This window comes from Arachis duranensis, chromosome 5, assembly GCF_000817695.3.
Source record: "Arachis duranensis cultivar V14167 chromosome 5, aradu.V14167.gnm2.J7QH, whole genome shotgun sequence".
Classification (NCBI taxonomy): domain Eukaryota; kingdom Viridiplantae; phylum Streptophyta; class Magnoliopsida; order Fabales; family Fabaceae; genus Arachis; species Arachis duranensis.
The window spans coordinates 66,806,505-66,812,479 of record NC_029776.3 but is presented as its reverse complement, the minus strand read 5'-3'; the positions used below and the strand labels follow the sequence as shown (position 1 = coordinate 66,812,479).

Below are 5,975 nucleotides of genomic sequence, written 5' to 3'. Positions count from 1 at the left end.
ACTCTGAGAAATCATGTTGACTTGCTGAGTCAACATTTTTTTCTGAGCCAATATGGCATTCAGAGCTTCAATTTCAAGAACTCCTTTCCTCCGAGGCGTCCCATTACTCACAGGATTTCTCTCAGAGGTGTACATGAATTGGTTATTTGCAACCATGTCAATGAGTTCTTGAGCTTCTGCAGGCGTTTTCTTTAGGTGAATGGATCCACCTACAAAATGATCCAGTGACATCTTAGAAAGCTCAGATAGACCATCATAGAATATATCTAAAATGGTCCACTCTGAAAGTATGCCAGAAGGACACTTTTTGGTCAACTACTTGTATCTTTCCCAAGCTTCATAGAGGGATTCACCATCTTTTTGCTTGAAGGTCTGAACATCTACTCTAAGCTTGCTCAGCTTTTAAGGAGGAAAGAACTTGGCCAAGAAGGCCGTGACCAGCTTATCCCAAGAGTCCAGGCTATCTTTAGGTTGTGAGTCCAACCATGTTCTAGCTCTGTCTCTCATAGCAAAAGGGAAAAGCATAAGCTTGTAGACTTCAGGATCTACTCCATTAGTCTTAACAGTATCACAGATCTGCAAGAACTCAGTTAAAAACTGATAGGGATCTTCTGATGGAAGTCCATGAAACTTGTAGTTCTGTTGTATTAGAGCAACTAGTTGAGGCTTCAGCTCAAAATTGTTTGCTCAAATGGCAGGGATTGAGATGCTTCTTCCATAAAAATTGGAAGTAGGTGTAGTATAATCACCAAGCATCCTCCTTGCGCCTCCACCATTATTATTGCGTTCGGCCATGTCTCTTTCTTTTTTGAGATTCTCTGTAAGGTTTTCTCTGGATTGTTGTGTTTTAGCTTCTCTTAGCTTCTTCTTCAGAGTCCTTTCAGGTTCAGGATCTGCTTTAACAAGAATGTCCTTGTCTTTGCTCCTGCTCATATGAAAAAGAAGAGAACAGAAAAGGAAGAGGAATCCTCTATGTCACAGTATAGAGATTCCTTTATGTGAGTAAAAGAAGAAAAGAATAGAAGAATGATGAGAAAAATTCAAACATAGAGGATAAGAGAGAGTTTGAATTTTTAGATGAAGAGAGGAGTGTTAGTAATTAAATAAATAAATAGAAGAAGATGAGAGAGAGAATTTTGAAAATTATTTTTGAAAAATAGTTAGTGATTTTCGAAAATTGAGAGAAGAAGTACAATTAAAATTAAAATTTGAAACAATTAGTTAATTAAAAGAATTTTGAAAAAGAGTGAGGAATTTTTGAATATTAAAAAGAAAAAAGTGGTTAGGTGGTTTTGAAAAAGATAAGAAACAACAAAAAGTCAATTAGTTAGTTGAAAAAGATTTGAAAATCAATTTTGAAAAGATAAGAAGTTAGAAAAGATTTTGAAATCAATTTTGAAACAGATATGATTGAAAAAGATATTTTGAAAAAGTTTTGATTTTTAAAATTAAAATTGATTACTTGACTAACAAGAAACTAAAGGATATGATTCTGGAATTTAAAGATTGAACCTTTCTTAACAAGAAAGTAACAAACTTCAAATTTTTGAATCAATCACATCAATTGTTAGTAGAGTTTTTGGAAATCATGAAATAAAGATAAGAAAAAGATTTTAAAAATCAATTTTAAAAAATTTTCGAAAAAGATTTGATTTGATTTTTGAAAAAGTTCTGAAAAGATAATGAAAAAAGATTTGATTTTTGAAAAAGTTTTGAAAAGATAGGATTTTTAAAATTGAAATCTTGACTTGACTAACAAGAAACAACTTATTTTAAAAAATTTTTACTAAGTCAACCCAAAGATTTCAAAATTTATGAGAAAAATAAGGGAAATATATTTTTTGATTTTTTTGAATTTTTAATGATGAGAGAGAAAAACATAAATATGACCCAAAACATGAAAATTTTGGATCAAAACCGATGATGCATGCAAGAATGCTATGAATGTAAAGATGAACACCAAGAACACTTTGAAGATCATGATGAACATCAAGATTTATTTTTGAAAAATTTTCAAGAAAAGAAACACATGCAAGACACCAAACTTAGAAATTTTTCATGTTTAGACACTATGAATGCAAAGATGCATATGAAAAACAACAAAAGACACAAAACAAGAAAATATGAAGATCAAACAAAAAGACTTATCAAGAACAACTTGTATATCATGAAGAATGCAATGCATAAATTTTTTTTTTTGAAAAATGCAAGAATTTTAAAAACATGCAATTGACACCAAACTTAGAAATTGACACTAGACTCAAACAAGAAACACAAAATATTTTTTATTTTTATGATTTTATAATTTTTTTTTGGATTTTTCGAAAATTTCTTTTTGGAAAAACGAAAGCAAATAAAAATTTTTTTTGAAAGATTTTGTAAAACTTTTTGAAAAGAAAATTACCTAATCTAAGCAACAACATGAACTGTCAGTTGTCCAAACTCGACCAATCCCCAGCAACGGCGCCAAAAACTTAGTGTTATTGCCGGAATCTTAAATAATCGCTGGCTTCAAACTTGAACAATCCCCGGCAACGGCGCCAAAAACTTGGTGCATGCACGAAATTGTGATCATCAACAATGGCGCCAAAGACTTGGAGCTCTCAAACATGAATCACACTTTGTCACAACTTCGCACAACTAACCAGCAAGTGCACTGGGTCGTCCAAGTAATACCTTACGTGAGTAAGGGTCGATCCCACGGAGACTGTTGGTCTGAAGCAAGCTATGGTCATCTTGTAAATCTCAGTTAGGTGGATTAAATGGTTATAATGGTTTTCGAAAATATAAAAATAAATAAAGATAGAAATACTTATGTAATTCATTGGTGGGAATTTCAAATCAGTGTATGGAGATGCTGTATTCCTTCTAAATCTCTGCTTTCCTACTACTTTCAAACAATCATTCTTACTCCCATCCATGGCAAGCTGTATGTTCGGGTTTCACCGGTGTCAATGGCTACCTTCCGTCCTCTCAGTGAAAATAGTCCAAATGCTCTGTCACAGCATGGCTAATCATCTGTCGGTTCTTGATCATGTCGGAATAGAATCCAGTGATTCTTTTGCGTCTGTCACTATGTCCAACACTCGCGAGTTTGAAGCTCGTCACAGTCACCCCATCTCAGATCCTACTCGAAATACCACAGACAAGGTTTAGACTTTCCGGATCTTAGGAATGGCTGCCAATAATTCTAGCTTATACCACGAAGATTATGATTAAGGAATCTAAGAGATACACGCTTGATCTAAGGTAGAACGGAAGTGGTTGTCAGGCACGCGTTTATAGGTGAGAATGATGATGAGTGTCACGGATCATCACATTCATCATGTTGAAGTGCAGCAAATATCTTAGAATAAGAATAAGCTGAACTAAATAGAAGAATAATAGTAATTGCATTAATACTCGAGGAACAGTAGAGCTCCACATCTTATTCTATGGTGCCTAGAAACTCCACCATTGAAAATATATAAGAACAAGGTCTAGGCATGGCCGAATGGCCAGCCCCCAAAACGTGATCAAAGGATCAAAAGATAATCCCAAGAAAAGACGCTAGTATAATAGTAAAAAGTTCTATTTATACTAAACTAGCTACTAGGGTTTACAGAAAAAGTCTAAGTGCAGAAATCCACTTCCAGGGCCCACTTTGGTGTGTGCTTGTGCTGAGCTTGAGCTTTACACGTACAGAGGCTTTTCTTGGGGTTAAACGCCAAGTTGTAATGTGTTTTTGGCGTTTAACTCTGGTTTGTGATGTGTTTCTGGTGTTTTACTCCAGAATGCAGCATGGAGCTGGCGTTAAACGCCAGTTTGCATCATCTAAACTCAAATAAAGTGTGGACTATTAAATTTTTCTGGAATGCCCTGGATGTCTACTTTCCAACGCAATTGAGAGCATGCCATTTGAAGTTCTCTAGCTCCAGAAAATCCATTGCGAGTGCAGGGAGGTCAGAATCCAACAGCATCAGCAGTCCTTTGTCAGCCTCCTATAAGATTTTTGCTCAAGTCCCTCAATTTCAGCCAAAAAATACCTGAAATCACAGAAAAACACACAAACTCATATTAAAGTCCAGAAATGTGAATTTTGCATAAAAACTAATAAAAACATCCCTAAAAGTAGCTAGATCCTACTAAAAACTACCTAAAAACAATGCCAAAAAGCGTATAAATTATCCGCTCATCAAGCAGCTGCTTGGAGATGTGCATCAAATGAAGGGAGATTTGCACCAATTGAGGGAAGATGTCAACCAATTCCAGGATAGCCAAAGAAAGCAATGGGACCAAATGAATGAGAATATACAAAACCTCCAAGGAAGCTTTGAGCAAGCAAGGAAGGAGCAGCAATAACAGTTCAACTGGGGAGAGGTGCGAAGTGCACTCGACAAAGTAATGGAGCAGAACAAATGGTAGCAAAGGAACCTTGCTGAGTTCAGGCATCTTTATGATGCCCGAACTGTTTTAAGGAGGCAATATGATATCAACACACAAGCGAAGCTGAATCACTTGTGTAACGCTGTGGCTGCTCTTAACCCCGGATACCCAACATTCTTGCAAGGACTGGAGGAGTTGAGTGCTAGACAAGAGGAAATCCTGGCTAAACACAAGGAGGATGAAAGAAAATACATGCAAAGGCTTGGATTCTGGAAGCCCAAGGACAAGAAAGCTCAAGAAGGATCCTCCAAAAAGGATGAAGATGACTCCTCCCCTTCAAAGAAGAAAGACAAAGGCAAAGGACCAATGAACTGAAGTTGAAGCTGCACAAGGTTGTTAAGTCCCATGGTTGACATTTTCCAAATTCTAAAATTTGCTTAAGCTTTTCTCTCTGCTTTACTTTATGATTGAGAATAAATAGTAAGGATAGTTTATTTTTCATGTTTAGTTTTTATACTTGAAGTCTTTTGTGAGTCCTTTGAATTACAAAAAAGAAAACGCAATGTTATTTCTAGTCTTTTCAACATCAATAAAGTATAGTTTGTCTCCATAAGAGTTGTTGTGAGTTGTGCAAAAATAAGAGTAAATGAGACTAAGACCAAGAGAGATCATTCAACAGCTAAGAAAGAAAAGACTAAATGTGGAACCCTGAATGAACAAGAGAAAATGAGTCATGAAAGGTGACTAGTCTTAGAAGGTATGACAAGTAAAGGTTGAGGGGTGTTCCTTGAATATCTATAGACCCAAGAAGTAGTAAGAAATAAAGACCCAAGGCTCTGAGCATCAACTACTGGGATGAAAAGAAAACATAAAAAAAAGCTCAAAAGAGTTGAAAACCCTAGTAGATTCTTGTGGTGAAGATGTGTCAAGAAGAGACCTAGGCAAGTAGATTCTCAGTGGTGTTTCAACACCTAGTACCCTAAAGCCAACTGGTTTGGGAGTGCTAATTGAAATCCTAACTAAAGGGTTGTCTTGAGACAAAACACTTAGAGTCATGGTCAATAAAAAAAATCAAAAAGAGAATGAGAAACTCTTGCTAATTCAAGGTGACAATCACTAAAGAGGACCCTTGAAGCATACACTTGAAAGAACCCTCAAGGATCTAGGGACCCTTTGTGACATTAAAATATTCATGCATGAGTTAAACACTAAGTCCTATTCTTAGTCATGTTTACATCATTTCAAAGCCAAGGTCTCAATTCATAAAAAGACCACTCACAATGATTTGCTTGGGACAAGCAAAGCTTAAGTTTGGTGTTGTGATGACTTGCATCATCTACCTTTTTTTCTTGCATAAAAAGGACCATAGAAGAGGCATAATCTCATTTGATCATTGCAATACATGCCTTATTGATGAATATCATAGTACATTGCTTTGAAATGAGTTTGTGCTGAATTTCAGGAGAAAAAGACATCAAAAATGGGAAGGAAACAACAAAACAAGTGGGGCGTGTGAAGCAGGCGTGCCACTTGAAATAAATGCCACAAAATTTCATTGGCATGGCATGCCAGAAGCTGGGCGTGGCACGCTAGTACAACTTTCCAGAGAG

At 35.9% G+C, this 5,975-nt stretch overlaps 1 non-coding gene across 1 annotated transcript; it reads left to right on the top strand.

Annotated features, from left to right (window-relative positions):
- The first annotated feature begins 289 nt into the window (after positions 1 to 289).
- LOC127747816 (small nucleolar RNA R71) lies at positions 290 to 393 on the top strand. The gene has a single exon (XR_008009763.1). It is a non-coding gene; the product is annotated as a small nucleolar RNA R71 (small nucleolar RNA).
- The last annotated feature ends 5,582 nt before the right edge of the window (positions 394 to 5,975 follow it).